Source organism: Caretta caretta, chromosome 9 (genome assembly GCF_965140235.1).
Source record: "Caretta caretta isolate rCarCar2 chromosome 9, rCarCar1.hap1, whole genome shotgun sequence".
Taxonomy (NCBI): domain Eukaryota; kingdom Metazoa; phylum Chordata; order Testudines; family Cheloniidae; genus Caretta; species Caretta caretta.
Genome location: NC_134214.1, coordinates 81,202,631 through 81,226,671, shown reverse-complemented (window position 1 = coordinate 81,226,671; position 24,041 = coordinate 81,202,631). Strand labels below are relative to the sequence as shown.

At 43.1% G+C, this 24,041-nt stretch overlaps 1 protein-coding gene and 2 long non-coding RNA genes across 7 annotated transcripts in view; 2 read left to right on the top strand and 1 right to left on the bottom strand.

Annotated features, from left to right (window-relative positions):
* The window catches only part of LOC125642494 (uncharacterized), a 28,654-nt gene extending 19,384 nt beyond the window's left edge, over window positions 1-9,270 (top strand). Inside the window, exon 3 of the long non-coding RNA XR_007358426.2 lies at window positions 7,709-9,270. This is a non-coding gene — a long non-coding RNA (uncharacterized LOC125642494). The remainder of the gene's footprint in view (window positions 1-7,708) is intronic.
* ARHGEF9 (Cdc42 guanine nucleotide exchange factor 9) overlaps window positions 1-24,041 on the bottom strand; it is a 259,935-nt gene that overhangs the window by 194,999 nt on the left and 40,895 nt on the right. The gene's annotated exons all lie outside the window — the stretch shown is intronic.
* On the top strand, window positions 9,348-14,116 carry LOC125642495 (uncharacterized). Its single transcript, XR_007358427.2, has 2 exons — window positions 9,348-9,832; window positions 12,102-14,116. It is a non-coding gene; the product is annotated as an uncharacterized LOC125642495 (long non-coding RNA).

The window sequence follows — 24,041 nt, the reverse complement described above, 5'->3', positions numbered from 1 at the left end:
ACTGTTGACAATTTCCAAATGATGCTTTCGAGGACGGGCTATCAGTAAAGAAGGGAAAAATAATGTAGATATTGAAATGCTACCAGAACATTACACAATCACACAGTACATTACTGCATCTCTTTAGGGGTCTATCTAACCAGGTACAGATCTGGTCCTTTAAATATTTTTCTTGCTTTGCCGGGTCAATTCCATTAAGCAACACTGAGTTCCTGAAAAATAAAAAATTCCTCTCCTCTACACTCTTACTGTGCATTAAACTAACGCACTTGCAAAGTGCATTAAGCTAAACTGGCCGAGGGCACTCAGTGTGAATAAGGCTACGGCTACACTTGGAGCTGGGGGATGTGATGCCCAGCTCACGTAGATATACTCATGCTGTCTCTCATCAAGCTAGTGTGCTACAATCAGTGCTCTAGCTGCAGTAGCATGGGCAGTGGCAGCATCGACTAGCCACACCAAGTACAAACCTGCCTGGACCCCATGGGGAGGTACACACGGTAGCTAGCTCATGCTGCCACTCGCCACTGCCCATGCTCCCAGGGTTACACTATGATTTTTAACACGCCAGCTCAATCAGAATTAGTGGAAGTATGTCACTCGAGATGAGAATCACACCCCTAGCGTCAAGTGTAGACATAGCCTACTGTCCACAAGGGGAGTTAGTGCACTTTAAAAATCACACACTAGCTTACTGCACACTCACTTCCTCATGTAGGTCAGCCCTTAAACAGACAAATTATACACAAGGTTCATAAGAACATAGACCATAGGACTGGAGGTAGGGTGACCAGACAGCAAATGTGAAAAATCGGGACAGGGGGTCGGGGGTAATAGGAGCCTATATAAGAAAAAGACCCCAAAATCGGGACTGTCCCTATAAAATCGGGACACCTGGTCACTCTAACTGGAGGGGACCTGCTGGGTTACTGAGTCGAGTCCCCGCTATCATTTCATCTATCACTGAAATGAAGCCAGTGCTAAGACGGAACACAGCCACTGTCTGATTGCCCATAGCAACACTCCCAATACATTAAACCAGGACTGAAGGACACTGATAATACACCATATATTGTTATTTGTCACAGAAATGGACTGAAGATGCTCAGAAGAGCCAGTGTCTTGGGATCTGCTTTGAGCAAGTCCTGCTAAGAGGTTGTGCTCTCCTGTAGTTGGAAGTGATTTCAGGATTGTTTGGCATTAACAGCAAAAAAGTTTTAAGTACATCAGAAGCTGGAAGCCTGCAAAACAATTAGTAGGGCCCACTGGACAACAGAGGCGTTAAAGGAGCACTCAAGGAAGATAAGGCCATTGCCTAGAAACTAAATGAACCTCTCTCTCCTCCACGCCTTACTCTTCCCATTTGCTGTCTGCTGCTGTTTTAGGCCTCATTTAGATTGTAGGCTCCACAACGCAGAGACCTGGCAGCAGAGCTGGTCAGAAAATCATTTTCATCCAAACTTCCATGGATCACTTCAACTTTTCATTTAAAAAAAAAATTATTTTTAGACAAAATATTTTTGTTTTGTTTCAGGCTGAAAACCAAACATTTTTCAGTTTTCAAGTTTGACAAAAAGTCAATATTTTCGCTGGAAAGCAGACACGCTGCAAAAAAAATTTTGTCAAAAACCCAGTTTTTCATCAAAAACACATCTGATGGAAAATTTTCATCCAGCCCTACTCATCAGGCACAGTGCCTGTCAAGCACATTGTACACTGACAGTGCTGTATCAGTAATGATGATAGGTGGTAAATCCTGAAATTCTTACCCAATCAAAATCCTCACAGATTTCAAGAGAAGTTTTGCCTGAGTATAGACTGAGAAAAACTGAGCGAGAAAACCTGTATTTATCCCAATAATAAGGATCTCTTCTTCTTAGCATGCTCATTTAGCTGATGTCCCTCACAGAAGTGTAGACAGGAGGGGCTCAGCCCTTCAAAATCTGTGGATAACTCCCCATAATCCACAAGACCATACAATTAACATACATATTGGGCTTGATTCTGATCCCACTTCTCTCCCACATCAGGAGTATCTCCAATGAGCTCACTGGAGTTACATCAGTGCAAAGGAGATCAGAATCAACCCTGGTATTTCTAGATCATCCTTGAACAGAAGAGCCATCTTCTTGATCCCCGCTTCTCTGCCAAGATCCAGGATCCCTCCAGCTTAAGCATACCATAGTCACTGCCCGGACTCATTGCAGCAGATGACCGTAGCTAACATTGCCTAGTGATCCAGCCATTAGCTGCCAGAGCATTGTTATTTGCTGCAAACAGCCTTATTTCAAAATTCTTCCATAACAACATGGCAGTAGAGATGTGTGCGTGAGACAGAGAAACAATGAAACAAAGCAAACTTTGCGAGCCCTGCAGTTTCTTTGTCATGAAGCAGCTCCATGAATGAGCAGGGATCATATAAGCTTCTGATGTAGTAGGAAAGTGCAGGCACTCAACAAACGGTGCATTTGGGAAGGGAAGGCAAGATACCAGTACAGCTGCCTCTCTCCATCCTTCCATTAGAGAGTGGAACTCTGGACACACACAGATGGCAGCTGCCCAGCTTGTAGCCAAGTAAACCCCTCCCGCACACCCCCCCAAAATGCCAGCTAGGCTACAGCAGGCACGGAGCCCAGCTTTGAGTTTTCCACTGTAATGATTCCAAGAAGATGCACTGTTGGGTGAGCTGGATGCTGCCGGCAGCCATGGGCTGGGCTGTTGTGGAGTCTCGTGGCAGTCTTCACAGGACTCAGAATGAGCCCGCACTCTGTCCGAAGGAAAAGCGGAGCTGTGTGTCGGTGTTTGGTGGGGAGGAGCTTATACAAAACAGCCTGACCAGTACATTTCAGTGGCCTAAATTATTCAAGGTGGGGATACTTTCTCCTACTCTTCATTATGAGGAGAATGGGGAAAAATAAAAGAAAGTGAAGTCCTTTTATTTGTTACATATGCTACTAGTTTGCCCTCTTCCTTTCTCCTAGAAATCAGGCAAAAGGGGTTATATCTGTGCGTGTGTGTGTGCGTAGTCCCTGCATTCCCCTGACGTCAGGGACCTCATTTCTGACAGACTCCTTTGCATGCGCCCACACACACACACACACAAACACACCCCACAGCACCCCAGGGCCACTCACAGTCTGACCCCAAGGAGTGTGAAATAAGTAATAATGAAGTGGTTGGGGCTACCTTAACTTACACCAACCTATGGGTTGTTTTTCCTGTCACTCCCCTCTTCCAGATCCTCAGCAAGAAAGCCACACCAGTTTAGATTTAGTTAGATCCCATCCAACCCATTTACTAAATGTGAGACTTATTCCTCCTTACACATCATCTCTGAATATTGTGACAGATCGTGGCCCCTGTGCATCTGTCTGTGAAGCTGCCCTAACCTGGAGTTTAGGATTCATCCATCATGTGGGAATCTCCAGTTGGTGCAGAACTGGTACAGCCAGCTCTACGGGATTGGCGATACCAACTCTTGGGTGCCATTACGCGCTTTCAAAGTTTGGAGCAGCCCTGTAAAACAATGTGGGATTGGTCACCTAGATCACATGGTGGTGTTCCTGCTGCCTGATTGGATGGCAAACGTATAAAACAAAAGAGGACAATCCAAGAGATTTCAAGCCAGTGGAACACACACTTCCAGCATGAGCCTTTGAGTGAACACATTTCTGCAGGGTGCTGTGCAGAGCTGAGACAAACTCAGCAGTGCCTTGGCTGCTCTGGGATCTGCTTGGCACCACAGGGAGTGGAAACAGGGGCTGACAATGTGCCAAGATGGTCACTGAAGAGAATTCCAGAATGGAACTGGGAGGAAGGACTGCTGATGTGATTGCAATGCCCCTGGCATCCACAATGGCACTGCTCCACTGTGCCTTGAACTGGTGCAGGTGGAGGCATTGTCCCAAAGGGCTGCACTCACAATGACAGCTGTGCAATGTCAGGAGGCCCCTGAACAGTTTTGGTTTCTAGTCTGGCCAGATCTTTAGGAGATCCTACAATTGCTGTGGATTTCGCAGAATAGGAATCGTCATCAGTGATAACAGGTATTTAGTGAGTCAGAGGGATTGTGGGCATGACCTGCCGAAGGAACCTCATGTGCCTCCATAAGAATCATAAGTAACTAAAGCTCTAATTATGACTATAGCTGTTTCCTAGTGTGTTGGTAGAAACAGTAATTTATCCCTGAGGAAATTACGTTTTTTTGTCCACTTGCTCTATTTATTCCCTGGGGGTGCTTAGTATTTTCTCTAGGTTAGGGAAACTATTGACCCCTGAAAATCAGTGTACATGTAGCTTGCTGGAAAGCCACTCCTGGTGGGTTTGTGCAATACAGTCCATTGATTAGGTTGCATACAAAGTCTTTCAGTTCATTAAATTGCTTCCCCCTGAAAGACCTTCTTCCAGGGAGTCTACTAATTGTTTCTGCTTTTAAAAATTAAGTGAATATAGTGCCAAGGAAAGGTTCTAGATTAACAGCCCTGAAGGCAGAAGTTCTCCCTTTATTTGCAGAAAAGGTATAGCATAGGCAGTGGCAGTGCAAGCTGCACCATACTGTCCCAAAATGTGACCTGGAGGGACCACCTCTCCCAGGAGGAAAAGATGCAATTCATTCCTTGCCCAAACATGAAACTTTGGAAACGGGGACAACTTGCCCCATTTGAGGGCCCAGTCCAACTTGTATTGAAGTCAATGGCAGACTTTCCACAGATTTCAGTGGAACTTGGATCAGGCCCATTGCACTCCACAACACCACCTGTTTCGATGGGGTCTGCACAGCATAGGAGTCAGGAAAGGCTATGCCGCCAAAGTGCCAGTCGGTGCTCACTGGGGTGGGTGGGTTTGGAATACAGGTACCTGCTGAGAAGAAATTGGACTAAAATCCATCTACTCTTTCAGACAGGAAATGTGGAAGGGGGACTCTCATGGACCGTAGGGTGACAATTCTACCAGATGAGACAACATTCATTCTCCACCTGGGTGAGCTTTAGGGCTCTGCTACACTCATCTTGGGTGGAAGCTGATCTTTGCATTTCATACATAGGGTTCCATCACATGGGAGACCTGGGTTCAATTCCTAGTCTGTCTCTTGTTCCCCAAGGCAGCTCTGCAGAAATGAGAGTGCTGCTAAGGTAAGCGGCTTAGCACTGAGAAGAGAGGCAAGAATGGCTTCATTCAACAGAGGCACTTCCAGCACCAGTGGGTGTCCCAACCATATCACCTCCCAACTCTGGACAATGACTCTGGAACCCAAGAATCAGGATTCCCTGTCCCTTGCTGTAATATCTATCTCTGCTCTTATCTATCTCCTTGAATGACTGTTACAGCAGCAGGAGGTGATGTTCCCTTTAACAAAGCATCTCCTGTTTAAAAAAAAAACAAAACACAAAACCTAAACTCTTTTCCTTCGGCAAGGCTCTCTCTCTTATTCCCAGGCACGCACACACACGTGTGTGTCCATCCTGCTTTGGAAATCCCATTTGGAACCACACATCAGAATATTTTAAAACTCACGAACTGATACAGCGAGAAAGAAAGAAATGTGCCTTAGAGATGATGAAACAACCTTTCTGCGCATGTAGGGCGAACACCCTAAGTGCAAAAATTTCTCCAGTTCAAATGATAATTCTAAAATATGAAACATTAATGAAAGAAGTTCGTCCGTGCCTGATCTAAAATAAGAACTGCTCTGGAAAGGAACAGCCGAGCAAGGAGTTTCCCTCGCTGTTCTGCAAAGCGCATCCTCTAAAAAGCTAATATCAGAACTAAAACGACCTACTGTGCAGGGCCCCCTCCTCCAGGAAGTGAGGGGGGAATAAGGGAGGCAAGTGCAACTCCATGATAGCTCTATCCATAAAAGAGTAGCTTCCAATTAGAATAGGTCATAAACCTCAACCAAGCTGGCTAAAGATAACTCCTACTATGCTGATCTCCAGCCAGCAGGAAGGAAGGAAATGGGGAGAGGTTAAATCTCATGCTTCAGGGTTTAAAATATTCTCTTGACTATTAGGGATTAGGATGAGACCTAATGGAAGAGGCCGTTTATCTCACATACACCTTCCTCGGAAGCTTCTGGTGCTGGCCACTGTCAGAGACAGGATACTGAATTAGTTGTACCTCAGGTCTGATCCAGTCCGCTAGTTCCTATGTTCCTCTCACCAGGAACAAGTGGTGATGTTTCCTAAAGTAAAGGTTCTGATTTTTAGGAAAGGTCTCCATGTTTTGCATAAGCAGTTACATTTAGACATCTAAATGTCTGACTGCACTGCAAATAATCACAGTCTGACTAGAGTGAGGCCCTTTTCAAATCAGGCCCAAAGAGTTTATTAACCTATTTGTGTTTCTTAGCTTCTTACTTATAGCGGCCTTCTTGCTAAAAAATGAGACATGGTTATTTGGGAGCCCAGCAAACATACACACACAAATACAAAGGGGGAAGGAAGGGGAAGTGTTCCTCTTTGTCACTCACATCCTGACCAGAGTACAATTTAACTCATTAAATAAAAGCAGTTGACCCAATTGATAGTACCCAGAAGTTGCATAGAAAACATGAAAAATAAAAATAAAATGCTTTCCAAAGCACGTCTCCCTCTCTTCTTGTTTTGTTACTCACCTACCTAACTTCCATCACGTACTGATGAAATATTTCATGTTGTGTTAGGCTGTAAGCTCCTCAGGACAGGAGCCTTGTCTTATTTTGTATGTGTAAGGTGCTACAAGTTCCTATGGCACTAAAATTTCTGCAGTGCAATTGGACATTTAGATTTCTATGGCATGTAGGCCCGATCCAGAAAGGCTCAAGTCCTATTGACTTCAGTGGAATTATTCCAAGGCTTCAAGTTATGTGTGTGCTTTGGTGCTTTATTGGATTGGAGCCTATATTATTTATTATTAAATTTGTAATAATATTAATACATTACAGCTATATGTAGAGAGAGATCTGTGGCATATGCAGAACTGATGCCAGCTCACCAATTGGAAGAAATTAATTAGAGTTTAATATTTAATCAAAATGTTTAATTTTTAAACATTAGAGTTGTTGTTTTTTAATTATTCACACAGTTTTAAAGCAGCATTAAAACTTCTTTCATCTCTTAAATCAGGCTCCTGTGCTCACAGTGTTCCAAGCATGCTTTTCTCTTCTTTTCTGCAAGATGGCCACCGCCACCTGGCAACTCAGAAATGACCATAATTAAAAAATCTTTTTTCCCAACCCTAGTTCATCTTTTATTCATGGTGAGCCATATCTCTTACCTCTCTTTCAGCATTCTGACACCTGGGAAAGGCAAAAATCTTTCCTTCTGAATCCGGCAAGGATGCAACAAGGAGAGCTGGCAAAGGGTCTGCTCTTCACATAACTGACGTGAACTTCAAGAATACTTCAGATCTGACACCACTCCACAGAGAAGAAAGAATTACTCAAACACTGAAGTATGGTTACAGGCGGAAAAATTACTATGTAAAAATGGCATCTTCTTACTGAGCACCCAGTATCTCTCTCTTCCCTCAGAACAATAGCTGGGTATTGTCCAGAGGGGTTGGGCTGGATTCTGACAAGACACCATTGCAACTCCTTTGATATCAATGGGCTGGCTCTTGCTTTTTAGAACTGTACCTAAGATCAGGCCCATTCTGATTCCAGAGGCTTTGGGGAAGCAGAAGCCTTAGCAGTCCCTACTGTAATTTTTTGTTTGTTTTAAATCCACAGGGGCAACTTGTGAGGCCAGCTCAACTGCGAGGGGGCTGTCTTGGCCATCTTGCACCTCCTTGTTCCTTGCGGGAACCTGGCACACATCTCCATGCTATCTATGCACAGTCCCCGTCATCCACAAGGAGGCTTGTTGTGCCCTCTCCTTCACTTTGCAGATCTGTGTGGAGCTGCTAGACAGAGCACTTTACTGAGAAAAATCAAGCGTTTACCCTGCAGAGCCAGCACCGCTATGGGAGACTAAGCCGGAGTCTATCCTGATTCACCCATCATCAACAAAATTGTCAGCTAAGATCCAGCTGCAGGATTTTCTTCACTGGTGATGTCGTCAGAGGCAGAAAGAGTACACTGATTGTTAGATGCCAGATGGAGTCTGTGCAGTCAGAAGCAACATTCCTTCCTGGTAAATGGAGCAAATTGCCTATGGAGGTCACTCAGAGAGAACAAACATGAACCTGCACAATGCCTTTTCATGGTCATTTTCTTGACTGCAACCTGGCCGAAAGCATCGTGTCTATACGCAGACACAGTGTGTCAGGACACAGTACCCCACTAAATCCTGGATTAAAATCCTGCCTAAATTGTGACTCTGGACTTCAACCTCAACTGAAACAGTTTCAGGCCACATTCAGTACAATGGCAAGACCTAGATGCCCCTTCCTTCTCCTACGCCCACATACATCATTCATCACTCCACTGAAGGTCAGGGTAAATGTACCCCAAATGGAAGCCTTGCAGTCTGCTGCTAGAGCTAATTTCACAGAGAACCTATTCTCAGCGCAGAATACCTTTTAGTCTCTTTGACGCCATCACCTCCACATCCAGACATTTCAATGCTGACCTGTAACAAGGGCAGATGACGCTGCTGTTTCATCTGGGTTCTGAGAATGGACTATACAGAGCTCAGTCATTAGCCCACCTGAGAACAAGGGCACTTGAGTGGATTTTTGTTTCCCCAGCTTCTAAGAAACAGGCAGAGAGAAGGGAGCTAATATTAGCTGTTCCAGGAATACCTATGTAGCGATAAAGAGAACAAGGGTGACAGACTAGACACTGGCTAAAGCAACATTGTAAAGAGGCTTTATGCCTCTTGCCAGGTTGTTATTATCCCCGACTGCCTTTGCCCTTTGTTCTCACTTGATATAAGCCTGGATAACCCACCTGGGTCAACACTTTGACATCTCTAGGCAAAAGCAGATATGACTAAATACACAGCAGCTAATGCTAGCAGCACGAAGGTCTGCACAAACACGCCAGAGCGGTAAGGAAGGGAGAGCTGGCAGACACTGTACTGAGAATGAGTAGATGGCAGGGCAGCTCGTGTGCTCTGGCTAAAGTACTGAAAGAGCATCCATTGCTGGAGAATCCAGATAATAAATGACAAGGTCAAATGTACTTAACGTTTCTATAGCACCCGTCACTGGGGGATCCCAAAGCACTTTGCAGAGCTGAGTACGTGCTTTTCCGATTCCCCGTTTCTGAGATGCAGCAACTAGACACAGAAGACCTTGGCTGTGATCACGCAGAAAGTCAATGCCAGAACTAGGAACAGGACCCACACTGATGCTCAGGAGGGGAGCAGGGGTGGTGGGGTCAGGGGCTGCCAACATTAGAGAAAGGGTTGGAAGGTTGTGGGGACTCCCAAAGCAGGACTCCACATGGCCTAACCTGCATTCACTAGCAGCTTCTGCCGCTCTAGGCCACTTCCCCTCTAGGAAAAAGCCGTCACCCTAAGGAGTTTTCAGGAGCACTGGTCAGATTCTGGTCCTTTTCCTTCCCTCATTTCTGACTCTAGCAGGCAGAACTGGGCTGGGCATCAAGACTGTTCAATCATTGCTTAAGATGAATCCTTGTGACAGAATCAATTCCTCACTGAGAGCTGGTGGAACCTCAAGAGACCAACTCACAGAGGTCACAGAGGCAGGAGGCAGCAGACGGTGACTGCGCAGGGCCATTGGCAGCAGAGCGGTGGAGTGAACGGTGGCACAACAAACAACAGTGGCCAGAGCGAACAGTGAGCAGCTAGAGCAACAAGCAAGGTGCCTTCTTGCCCCCCACCTGGGAGGTGAACTCATGGGAAAGCACCTCTGAACTCTGAGTCTCCACTGACCAACAACAGCACTGGTGAGTGGGGTGCAGTGGGGGGAAAAGTGAGGGGCACATTAAATAAACATTTGTTTGTTGGACTATATTTTAGTGACTTTGCTCCAGAATGCTAGATTTGTGACTGGGAATGGAAACTTATATATATATGTTTCCAAGCAGGCCAAGATTTTTAAAATGCCAAGGTTTTTATTTGCCAAGGTTGTTATTTCACATCGTTGCTATCTTGAGAGGTCATTATGTTGGGGAATTTCTGTACTAAACATTTTTTTATTATAATTAATTTTTACATAAGAATAGTCATACTGGGTCAGACCAATGGTCCATGTAGCCCAGTATCCTGTCTTCCAACAGTGGTCAAGGCCAGGTGCTTCAGAGGGAATGAACAGAACAGGTAATCATCAAGTGATCCATCCCTTGTTGCCCATTCCCAGTTTCTGGCAAACAGGCTAGGGACACTCAGAGCATGGTGTTGCATCCCTCCTCATCCTGGCTAATAACCATTGATGGACCTATTCTCCAGGAATTTATCTAGTTCTTTTTTTTTAATCCTGTTATAGTTTTGGTCTTCACAGCATCCTCTGGCAAAGAGTTCCATGGGTTGACTTTATGTTGTGTAAAGTATTTCCTTTTGTTTTTTTTAAAACCTGCTGCCTATTAATTTCATTGGGTGACAGCTAGTTCTCGTGTTATGTGAAGGATTAACTAACATTTCCTTATTCACTTTCTTCACACCAGTCAAGATTTTATAGACCTCTATCATACCCCCCTTAGTCGTCTCTTTTCTAAGATGAAAATTCCCAGTCATTTTAATCTTTCCTCCTGTTTCATACCCCTAATCATTTTAGTTGCCCATCTCTGTACCTTTTCCAATTCCAATATATCTTTTTGGGGATCGGGTGACCAGATCTGCACACAGTATTCAAGGTGTGTACGTACCATGAATTTATATAGAGGCAATATGATATTTTCTGTCTTATTATCTATCCCTTTCTTAATGATTCCCAACATTCTGTTTGCTTTGTTGACTGTTGCTGCACATTGGGTGGATATTTTCAGAGAACCATCCACAATGACTCCAAGATCTCTTTCTTGAGTGTTAACAGCTAATTTAGACCCCATCATTTTGTATGTATAGTTGAGATTGTTTTGCAATGTGCATTACTTTGCATTTATCAACATTGAATTTCATCTGCCATTTTGTTGCCCAGTCACCCAGTTTTGTGAGATCCCTTTGTAACTCTTTGCAGTCTGCTTTGGACTTAACTATCTTGAATAGTTTTGTATCATCTGCAAATTTTGCCACCTCACTGTTTACCCATTTTTCCAGATAATTTAAGAATATGTTGAACACTAATGGTCCCAGTACCGACCCCTCAGGAATACCACTATTTATCTCTCTCTATTCTGAAAACTGATAATTTATTCCTACCCTTTGTTTCCCATCTTTTAACCAGTTACTGACCCATGAGAGGACTTCCCTTTTATCTCATGATGGCTTACTTTTCAAAAGTCAATTTAAATTATTTTTTTTAATTTATATTTTTTTAGAAATCTAGACCTATTATGTGTTGTAGTGTGTCAAGGTTCCTTCTCCACTCTGAATTCTAGGGTACAGATGTGGGGACCCGCATGAAAAACCCCCTAAGCTTATTTTTACCAGCTTAGGTTAAAACTTCCCCAAGGTACAAACTATTTTACCTTTTGCTCCTGGACTTTATTGCTGCCACCACCAAACGTCTAACAAATATATGACAGGGAAAGAGCCCGCTTGGAAACATCTTTCCCCAAAATATCCTCCCAAGCCCTACACCCCCTTTCCTGGGGAAGGCTTGATTTCCCTCTAGGCAAAAGTTACAAAAAGACACAAGAACAGGAATATACATTCCATTCAGCACAACTCATTTTATCAGCCATTTAAACAAAACAGAATCTAACGCATATCTAACTAGATTGCTTATTAGCCCTTTACAGGAGTTCTGACCTGCATTCCTGCTCTGGTCCCGGCAAAAACAACACACAGACCAAGAGAACCTTTGTTTTTCCCCCCCTCCAGCTTTGAAAGTATCTTGTCTCCTCATTGGTCATTTTGGTCAGGTGCCAGCGAGGTTATCCTAGCTTCTTAACCCTTTGCAGGTGAAAGGGTTTTTCCTCTGGCCAGGAGGGATTTAAAGGTGTTTACCCTTCCCTTCATATTTATGACATGGTGTATTTTGCATTATCCTTATGTTAAATTTGCATGATCCTAACAAAGCATTTAATTTATTCATATCTCTTTTATATTTTGCAGGTCAAAGTGAAAATGAAAAGACAAAAAACAATACAACAATTTTTTCACTCAAAGGCCTCAAAAACTAACCAAGGTGAAGAACACATCAAGAACCAAGAATATATCAACATGTCATCTGAAGGTTCAAGTGGTGTATCTACATCCGAAGCACAAATACAGCTACCTACTGAAGAAACAGTGTCTGTCTCCAAAACCTAAAGGCAGTTCCCGAGGTTTGTCGGTCAGAGTGTTCCCATTTATTGAAGTTACAAAAGATGGCTACTGGTGCATCTCTTGCAAAAAAGCTTACGAAGAAGGAAAGCTCCCCAATGCTATAACTGGTAAAAGTGGAGGAGCTTGGTTTGTCAGAATGATCAGCAAAGACAATGCTGACAAACTACATGAAAAGGCAGCAAAACATCAGGCCTCTGGAGTGCATCAACATGCAGAAAGCCTTATAAGCCCACTTTCCAAGCCCATTTTAGAAGTACTTAATGAGGCTGTTAAGAATGCTTGAGACACAACACAGTTCATGCAAACAAACATGGCTGTGGCATCCTACTTTCTATTTAAGCAAGAGATACCACACACTACAAACTGAAGGCCAATGTTAAGTGCATTGTCACTTGTTCATCCTGTAGTTGAACACTGGTTCCGAACAAGACCAGCAAATGCTCACTATCTTTCCCCAAGAAACTCAACTGACTGGCTAGAAGCATGCGGTGCAACAGTGAAAGACTCACAGTTGAAAAAGTGAAGAACTCTTTCACCACATTCAAAAAAATTGCATACATGGCTGATGAATGCACCAATGCAAATGGGCATCAAGTCATTGTGTACGTTATCTTGATGTCAGTGGTAGGCCAGTAGCTGCAGAGTCTTCAAAAGACATTTAAAAAGCTATAAATTTAATATCTTCATTATATTCTTTTTTTCAGCAAGAGTCCAAAAACACTGAATATCTTGGAAAATATAGAAGATACACTGGGACTGAAGTTCATATTAGTCCAACCTGGGAAAACCCTCTGGCTTTCTCATGAGTGATCCTTGGCTGTTGTCTTAAAATTACTCCAGCCGTTGTTACTGGCTTTGGAAAGTATCTACCAAGATGGGATGGATCTAAGTAGTGAGGCTGGTGGATTACTTTTACTACTACGTTCAGAGAAGACTATTGCCATTCTCTCTCTCGTAAGTCTACTGTTGAAACCACTTGGGTCATTAAACAATGCCATCTAAGCATCTACTACAACAGTAGTTGATCTTTGTCCAGCAATAGAAGCTACATTTGGATCAATCGGAGAGCTATCCATTGAAAAAGTACTGGAAGAAGCAAAGACTTCAGTCCAGAAATTGACTAATGAAGGCATTTATATTGAATCCTTAAGTGAAGAGAACAAGAAGTGTTTGTTAAGACAACTGAAAAAGTACACAGACTTGATTCTTAAAAAATCTACAACAGCGACTTCTAGATTCTACTCAACCACTATGTAGCTTTTACAGATCCCTGTCCTATAAAACACCAACAGTTGAGTGGAGTGAGGCACTACCAGCAATGGGGCTGCCATGTGATCAGGACACAATAGAGAATTTGAACACGGAGTGGAATATCATACGACGAATAAATGAAGATTTGACTTCAACTGCTTTTTTATCACCACTAGTGGCTCGACCCGATCTTTGTGCTCTCTTTCCTGGGATGAAAGAAGTAGGAATTCATCTCTTGCTACTCCCAGTCACAACAGCGACAGTTGAGCGTTCTTTTTCATCATGTAATAGAATTTTGTGTTCTGAAAGAAGTAGCCTTCTGCCTGATCATGTGAATGAACTAATGAGCATATCAATTGAAGGATGGAAGTACCGGACACACAAGAAGCCACCAAAGATGAACGCATTGCATTCAAGAAGTTCATTAACAAAGTTGTGCAAAATTATAACAAGAAACCAAGAAGGATGTAGACTTAGTGCTTCATAGAAGGCTTGAGTAGCCAACTTTAATTTGTGTGATGATTTTAAAACATGAGTTAAATCTAATAAAATGGTCATGAAACATTTTTCAGTTTTTACTGTGGTGCCACACAGCCCACCTTCACCCTCACAGTCTCACCCCTCATCGGCCTTGACACCGCCCTGACCATAAATTCGAACACCCCCGCTTAATTTCAATTCCTCGGGAAACCACTGGCCCTCCCTGTGTGCATTAGTTTGGCTCTCCTTGCTCTTAGCTGCTGCTCTTTTGGGGCTAAAGGCCTGTTTTGAAAGCAAAGGAAATTTCCAGTTTTTCACAAAGGTACCGTGTCCTCCTCCATGTTGATGGGAAACTAGCCACAGCATCTCCCTATTCCCTATCAGGTGTGTGCATGCGCATACACACAGTTTCCAAGTCACTTTAAATGTATTCAGTGCCACTTTCAAATCAGAAGCAAAGGGACATTGTTATAATAGAAAAGGGACACCATCTAAGGTTATAAATAACAAATACCACAGCAAGCATGACACAAAAAATCAAATCAATGCTGCAGATCTCAGGTTTTCAGATACCACAGTGAGGAGGGTGGTATAAATCCTTGGATTAAAACTCCACTCCTCCTCTCCAGCTCAGGGCAGCTGCAATCTCTATGTCCCCTTCTCCGAACAGCTCTCCAAGGTTCTCTTTCCATTAGGAACTGCTTAGAGGAACTAAACCCCCTATCTCCATTGCCCGGGTAGCTTCGTTTCCAACCAGATATATCTTGTAGGGTGGAATCAGAATTAACTTCTCTTGTCTTGAGTCACAGGGCCAAAAGTCACCACAAGTGTAATGCCAGTGAAGTCAACGGGAGTTAAACCCGCATAATCTTATTTATTTATTTAACAGGTAGATCTTGCAGTTAGGGTCTAGCTACAGAGCATCTGGGAGCGTGCTTCCCAGTGCAGCTAGACAGATATTTGCTAGCTCTGCTCAATTGAACACACTAAAAATAGCAGCCTGGCCACAGCTGCATGGGCAGCAGCTCATGCTAGCCTCCTGAGTATGCACCCAGGGGGTCAGGCAGTACTGTACTCAGACAGCTAGCCCGAGCCATCCTCCATGCAGCCACAGCCACACTGCTATTTTTAAAATGCTAGAATATGTGTGTCTCCCCATGTAGGGAAACATAATCCCAGTTGCTGCGTAGACATACACTTAGTTCTGTCTGACCAGTGCTGTGGACAGAGATGGGCTTAAACCAAAGCCCCAGGATCCTTAGCAACATTTCACTTCAAAATCCAAATCTGAATTTTGTGACACAAGCCCTTTGCTACCTTTGGACTTTCCTTTCACACAATATTCTGAGAGTCCCAGCTCCTGGAGGCATGGAATTCTGTTCAAAATCAAAGTTTTATTTAAAAAATAAAATAAAATAAAAAAAGTTCCTCGCCCTCATGGTGATGAAGAAACAAGCTTGACAATGTGACCTTCCCCATAAAAGCTCAAATCAAATGGCCAATAAAAAGGAAACCAAAACATATTTAAAAAAAAATAAAGATTTTTAACATGATATCATGATTTCAGGGGCCTGACTCAGGCTTTCGCAACACTTAAGGTTGTTAGGACCACAAGAAATGTGAGATGCCAGTACTAGCCTCCCCTCCCCTTCTTTCCTATTGACCCCATGGGAAATCTGTGCAAGACCGGAGAATCAAAGGGCTACAGAAGTTGAAGGGCCAGTCCAGAGGGTTCCCCCAATGGCATTTTGCTGCTTTCTCTCACACAAATAACAACGTTGAATTCCCCTGCTTGCTTCAGTTGTTTCTCTCCCCCATCGCTCTGTTCCTCTGCAGCATTGTGTAAGCTCCCTGTTCTGTAACCATTAGGGATCTGATTAGGGAATGAAACATGCGTCATATCTGCACATCAAAGAACTTGCAGCCACAGCATCTAGAGGGAGGGAAGGGAGTGTAGCGGAGGTGGTGGGGGAGGGATGAGGAGGTGTTCTCCGCTGAGATTTCAGTAATGGTGTATTTAAAGATCTGTGAGGCTGCAGTTCCTCTGAGCTTTCATAATTCCAGCTCAGCATGAAATCAGGCTTCACCTACCCTCCTCCTTCCCTCCCCCCACAACCCTTCCTGAAATCCAAACAAAGTGTCAGCTGGAGACTGATGTCAGAGAGAAGGCTGATGGGTTTTTTTCCACCTAGTTCTGCATTATCCACAGTGACTTGAATATTCAGATATCACAGATAACAGCAAATGATCTCCGGAATGTGCTAAAAATGAGGCTGTCAGGAGAGACAAGCCAGCTCCTTTCAAATGCCCTGAGAAGTGTGAATCATTTCTTCCCCCCAGCAGCCAACTCCCTTTTTGTTTCCTTCCCCCTTTCCATGTAATTACTAAAAATATTAAACTGCAGCTACTAAGTGCACAGTCAGGATTTAGCCAAACTGAGAGCACTTAAGTAGGGCCCTTGCAGCAGCTTTAATCACTCTAGCCACCATCCACAGAAGTGGTCCTGGATTTCCTGCTTTGATGTGAAGATCTACACTCATGTTAAATCAGCAGTGAGATGCAGCTACCAATTTAATTTTTGCATGAAGAGTATATAGCATTGGTGAAAGGTATTTGACCGACAGCCCTGTAGACCGAATTCCTTCGAATCCCCAGACAGCATCAGCAGAGCACGCTGCCATTACAATGCCCCTAATCAATGCATTCCAACCCTGCACTGGTGGGATCACCCCTAAGAGAGAGTTGGGAAAACTACCATGACCCTCCAGAATGGTCTAATAATCCCTACATTCGTTAAAAAAAGAATACCCTGATGAGAGAGAACAACCCCTGATATTTCAAGAGGTACTGGCCCCATTCTTGATTTCAGGAATTAGGGGTGCTCAGAATATCTAAGTGTATAATTCATAAAGAATAACAGTAAATTTCATCATTTTCCCATTTGCAAAAGATCCAGGCATTCTTGAATGTATGAGCTATTAGAAATCATTTGTGATGTTTTTTTTCCCCCAGGTGAATAGCTCACAGCAGTTTGTGACAAAGATTCAAACGGTGCTGTTTAGTTCCATAATGAACATCTACTTAGCACTTATACAGAACTACCCATCTACATATCTCACAGTGTTTTGCCAAAGACTTCATTATCTCCCACAATATGGGGAAAGTGAAGTGCAGAGATGCAATGGGAATTGCTCAAGCTTACAAAATGGGCCAGCAGCAAAGACTAGACTAGAACCCTGGTCTTCAATCTCCCTATTCTATGCCATAAAACCTGGACCAGAATAAGTCTCATGATTTTGTTCCCTAATCAGATGACTTATGTAATGAATTGTATCAAATATTGCTATTGAGTGTGCAGTTCAGGACTCACTGTAGATGAATATTCATACATTAGTTGGAACTTGACATTTGCTTTTTGTGAGTAATTTTGGTCTAATAAAGCTCAGACAGTCAGCGGAAGAGACCAGGAAAGAGTAGCAAACGTGCCTGAATCATAATTTCTTTCTGAATTCTCATAAGTCCGTGAGAAAGATTTCCCCTCCTCCCCCATTATTTCCTCAGCTCTCGTAAAGAAGGAACCTATTTTATCACCTCTAAAATAAAACCAGCATGGCTGCAAGCTACAGATAACAAGGCTGGATATGTTGGATTTTGTGAAACTACAAATTTCAGTGAATGAGGCAAGAAAAGAAGAGGCAGGAAGAAATAGGAGAGTTAGAACCAACTTTTTCTTCTTCGAGCACAGTGTTGTAACAACAGATAACCTGAGGTCTGCACAGAGTCAGTCAAAGATCAAGAGTCATATTTATATGAACAGAGGGCCTGTGAAACAGAACACTGGCCAATTCTATTTAGCAGAGACGTAGAGACAGCCTTCAGCCATGGGATCTTTAGAGAAAGGTGTGAACTCAAGACCATAGGAGGAAAGCAGCAGCATGTCTAGGGCTGTGTGACTGGCAGCTCTGCCCCGTCCTTTCATGGAATTAAGGAAGTCCTCATTTCCCTGGATGATCTGAGGTAAGTCTCTCTCAGTGCTTGGAGCAGGCCTTTGAAGGGGTCATTCAAGTGCAAAAGGCTGCCAGAATCCAGCGAGTGGCATTCCCAGTGTTTCTAGGGGGTCACATATGGTTAAGATAAACGCTCTTAAAGGTAAGTGGGGATGCACGTGGTGACGCCAGTTCAGGTATGAGGCATGTTGGCTGAGTAATAGAGTAGATGAAGGTTTGCATTGCCGCTGCCCATCTTCCTCTACCTCTCTTGTGCAGTCTCCAGGCCTGACTCACTTTTTCATGAGCATTAAACTCTCTCCACTTCTTCAAGTTGTGCAGACCCTCTTTGGAATCAACACCATCTTCATTTACTACTTTCCCATACTGGAGCGATCCCATAAATACCTAGAGACTAACTACCAAGAGCAACTGTAAGCAAAATACTTTCCTTTCCCTAGAACAAAAAGCAGAAGGTATTTCCCATGGCTTTGCTACATTGGAATGACATGCCAGGGCTACCTAAGGCTCACATGACAGATCTGCATACTAAACCTTTGAAGGAAGGCTTGCTGAGAAACTATGCCACGATAGACTGGGTTCTTACTTAGATCTCATCTGGTAAGCAGGGCTGAGCTTGGCCAGTGCTCCTCTAGGTCAGTACTTAACCAAGCACCACCATGGTGCACGGTAATGCCTTCTGCATGAGATCCAAAGCTGAAGTCCTGACCACCTGTCTTAAAAATCCCAGAACTTTTATTTCATGTTTAAGACAGTTAGCCGTGGAGATCTGTCCAGGTTCCTGCCTAGGAGATTGTATTCTGCCTACCTAAAATCCCGCTGGAGTTTCAAATAGATTTGTTCATCTTCATTATCTATTCTAAACCACAATGTACTGCTGCTGTGCACAGGCAAACAGCTGCTATGTTCTACCCGAAAGACAGCTGCTTTTTGGTGGTGAGTGAAGTGTTTATCGTGTTTAATGGAGAAAAAGTTCAGATTCCTCTGGATGACCAGGACTGAGTGCAAAATTGCCAGGCTTAGGTGGCTAAAACTTAGACACCTCAATTCACAGTTAGGCATCTGAATAAAAGTGGCCTGATTTTTAAACCTGCTGGGCACCCCCAGCTCTCACTGCAGGCAGTGGAGCTCAGGCCAGGAGGAGTGCCTGGCTCAAAGCCTGTGCTCAGGATTCCAGTTCAGTTTTGTCCCTGTTTATTTACAAGAACCTGCAACCTCTTGTTCTAAGGATGGTTCTCTTTGCCTCTGGGCACAATTCCTTCTGTTTAGGGTTGGGCCAATGAACAGTTAGAAATTATGCTTAAGAAAATCTGTAGGCACTTGTCATAAATATAAAGGGAAGAGTAAACACCTTTAAAATCCCTCCTGGCCAGAGGAAAAACCCTTTCACCTGTAAAGGGTTAAGAAGCTAGGATAACCTTGCTGGCACCTGACCACAATGACCAATGAGGAGACAAGATACTTTCAAAGCTGGAGGGGGGAAAAAACAAAGGGTCTGTGTCTGTCTGAGTGATGCTTTAGCTGGGGACAGAACTGGAATAGAGTCTTAGAACTTAGTAAGTAATCTAGCTAGATATGCATTAGATTCTGTTTTCTTTAAATGGCTGAGAAAATAAGCTGTGCTAAATGGAATGGATAGTCCTGTTTTTGTGTCTTTTTGTAACTTAAGGTTTTGCAGAGAGGGATTCTCTATGTTTTGAATTTAATTACCCTGTAAGGTATTTACCATCCTGATTTTACAGAGGTGATTCTTTTTACTTTTTCTTCTATTAAAATTCTTCTTTTAAGAAACTGAATGCTTTTTTCATTGTTCTTAAGATCCAAGGGTTTGGGTCTGTGGTCACCTATGCAAATTGGTGAGGATTTTATCAAACCTTCCCCAAAAAAAGGGGGGTAAGATTTGAGAGGATTTTGGGGAGAAAGACGTTTCCAAACGAACTTTTTCCCAGTAACCAGTGTTAGATGTTTGGTGGTGGCAGCAAAAGTCCAAGGGCAAAGGGTAAAATAGTTTGTACCTTGGGGAAGTTTTAACCTAAGCTGGTAAAAGTAAGCTTAGGAGGTTTTCATGCAGGTCTCCACATCTGTACCCTAGCGTTCAGAGTGGGGAAGGAACCTTGAAAGCACTGTAGCATGTATTGGAAAAAAATGATTTCAGAATGCTGCTTTATCCTAGATGTCTCTATGGATACCTCTTTGTGTATGCCAGCACCTCATTAGGTAAAAGCTGAGATTTGAATGAGTACCCACTCTTTCTATTATTTTGCTGGTACCTCAAATACTAATAATGCAAATCTCCATCCTCCTGAAGTGACAGACACATGTGAGCTCACAAGACGAGATGTATAAACTGAGCTGCACTAAAGGCAAAAGCAGGAGATGTCATTTGCACATGCTTCTTGCAACTGGTGGCATCTGAACATAGTCACTAGGGCTGGGCAAACCCCTCTTGGATGGCAAAGTTGCTTTTCATTTTTCTTTTAAGCAACTGGAGGTGGGGGGAATGGAAGGTCATAGGGTTCACTGACATTTGGAGCTCATGACATAATTAATGAGAGGCACATTCTCAGCCCTGTAAATGGGAATTAAAGTGAGCAGCCTCTCCTTGCATCAGTAGAAGTTGAGTCCTCGAACCCATCACAACAGATGATGAAAAGTGTAAATGCAACAGTCAGTGGCAGGGCGCAGGGATGTGGGGGAGAAAGAGGAGGAACACAACAGTGCTGCTGCCACCAAGACCTCCACAACCTGGAAGTCAGAACACAAGGTGCTCAGTTAGGGTTCAATCCTGCAAAGTCCTGAGTAGCTCCTGCAGGGTGCTGAGCATCCTCAGTTCCCAATGATGCAGTGGGACTTGAGAGCACTCAGCCCCTGGCAAGAGGTTCTCAGTATGTCACAGGATCAGGCCTCTGGTTAGGCTTCAGATTAATGCATTGCATTTGGGAGGAGTGAGTGATGTGCTGATCTTGTCCGGAGAATTACTTTGGTGTTTCTGCCACACGGCCGGCTCTGAAGTTTCAAAGGGTTTGGACTGTCAGGCACCCAATGGACAACTAGACACTTCCGAAATTAATTCTAAACTGATTTTTCCATATTAAAAAGACATTACCAATATTAAATATATGCATGCAAAGTATTAGTTATTGTTCTTACCACTGAACATAGCAGGCAACAACTTTAAACTACGGAGCACCGATTGCCATATTTTTTTTAGAGTTACTCTCTAGGGAGAGGGACAAACCCATTTACATAAAACAAACATTGACCCAAACCTTTGCCCAGAAGTTGAATGAACATGACTCTTGAAAGCTCATGAAATGTTTCACTGAAATGCAAGAGGGCAAGAATGAAACACAAAGACACCCGCTCCCCACATGCGTATAGGAACCGAACAGAAACAATGGTGCTAAAACCTTTGTACCAGGCAACAGAAGTTAAGGAGTGTTGCACACTATCTGGACATGAATCATTCATCAACCTACAGTGTAATATCTATGTAACAAAGTGGAACAGCACAAGGCTATGTACAAAAGACAGTCATTCAGGCCCCAATCCTCTTATCTACATGAGCAGTTCACATTTCATTCACATGCTTCACGTTCCTCACATGCCTAAGTGAATTCAAGGATTGGGGTCTCAACTGGGGTTTTATCATATTAAATATACTACAGTGTTCAAGACTAATGGACCGAATAATGTTATTGTAGTGTTTCAGGCTATTTCTGTAGAATACTTGAGTACTGTCCTTTTAAAAGGATAGTCAAAATTTTCAGAAGTGGCCAGCAATCAGTTCTGGGGTGTCCAACTTGAGACAGCAGTGTGCCCAACCACAGCTGTCTCAAGTTGGACACCCCAGAACTGATGCACTCAGTATCAGTGTCCACTTTTGAAAATTTTGGCCTATATTTGTGTCATTAAAATATTGATTTGAATATTCCATTGGAAATTGTTATTTACAGTATTTTGAAGAAAATACATTTTACTAAAAATAAATTAATAATACTAATAATGAAAAAACCCACAGCAAATCATTCTGATCTTCTATTTCACAAGACTCCAGCTAGACTTGCTGAGCCAGCTCTGCTATGGAAGAATGAGTCTATTCTGACATGATCACCAACAGATTGTTTACTAAGTTGTCCTTGCAGAGCTAGCGCCTAGGTGTACTCCACGGAGGAACTAGGGTCTTGTAAGTCTCTATACAGGTGGACACCTTTAGTAGTGCTATAATACAACTCTGGTGATGACTCATGAGCTACAAAGAACCTAACTTCACATTCAGATCCTTGGGTGAATTTGAAAAATAAGCCATTTGACAAAGAGAAAGGGAAACCTTTTTCTTTGTCAATGGAGCAAATGTGATTTCAATGAGGTTTTACCAAGGATAGATTTGACCTATAGGGCACAACCCTCCACTTCACCCAATCTTTGCTAAGCGCAACAAGGTGCGAGAGTCTTAAAGAATTGCAGCACAAGGAGTTGGAAGAGATTATATCACCCAAAAGTGTTTGAGTCCCAACTGGAAAGCGATTGTGCTGAGATGCCAGACAGCACAGGTCAAATATTCCTGTTTCATCTGTCGTGCAAACACGGATGGGTTTAATTACGCAGGAGCAAGCTCCCTTGCAGTTCATTTTCTTTATTAGTTCTTTACCTGAGGCTATATGAACAGAAATATTTTGAGGCTGTTCTAATGATAATGATAATTACTTGTATTTATATAATGCCTGTCATACCAAAGAATCCCAAAGCTATTTAAAGAGGTGGGAATCACTGTACTCAGTGCTGAAGCCCAGCTACCTCTGCAATGGAACACAGCAGCTGTTTAAACAGTGTATATAATGGTTTCGGTCAGCAAGGGATTAATACATTTCCTCTACCAATAATTATGGGCCAAGGGAGGGAATTTTAGGTAATAAAATTTCCACTGGAATTTGGACACAGCGTGAGGGCCAACACCAATAAATCCCACAAGATCACAACATATCTTCAAGATCCACTTTCACAGTGCCACCACCATGAGATGGCCCCTCCGACAGGCAATGAAGAGATGGCTTAAGAGCTTTCGCTGTCTGTTCATTTCTAAAACAATTGTTCTGGTTGATACCATGACTACATAGTAACCAAAAGTCTAGAGATGACACTAAGACCTAGAGGTAGTGCAGAGAGTCGGGCATTCCAAAAGTTATAACAAATACAGATGTCCTGCAAGCTACTGAGAGTCTGAAGATTCAGGCACTCGCAAAATATGCAAAGGACGCCCCACAACTGACAGGTAGTGTAGCGATGTTAAGATAGTGTCACTCCAGAAATGTCAGTTTTTTAAAGGGGCAGATTTTTGCAAAACTGAATTTGAATATTTTCTTCCTGACTATTAAAAGTTGTCTCTGGGAATCCTAGCGGCAGAACAAAGGCTTGCCTCTGCTTGGAAATGCACCCACTCCTGACATCACCCCTCTCCACAATAGGAAGTTTTGCTAAAGTTTCCCATTGTTGTTGGCCCGCATTCCACTCCACCAGTGATCCCAACGACAGGAATGCTAGGCTAGTGTAGACAGGTACCAGTCAACAGCATTTTAAGTATCCTCTCATATAAACCTACCCTGAACAGGGGGTGGAGTTGAACTGGTGATAGCAATGGTGCAATTTTAAAGTAGATAATGACTTTGGGCTTGATAGTCAGAAAGTAGAGGCCCAAAGTTAAATAAATTTTAGTTCCTGTAACAGGATTTGGTCCTAGGATGTTCTGAAAATCTGCAGTTCATGTACAGGAAAGAACCATGTGACCCAGATACTGGGAGTCAGGAGACCCACCTTCTATTCACAGTGCTGCCATTACCTTCCTCTGTGACTCTAGGCTACTCATATGGCTTCTCTGTGTTTCAATTTCCTAATCTGTCACATGGGATGATGTCGCCTACCTACTTCAGTCACTGATTTGAGGTAATTTGTGTAAAGGGTTATGATAAGAGAAGGGTTGAATAATCTCATT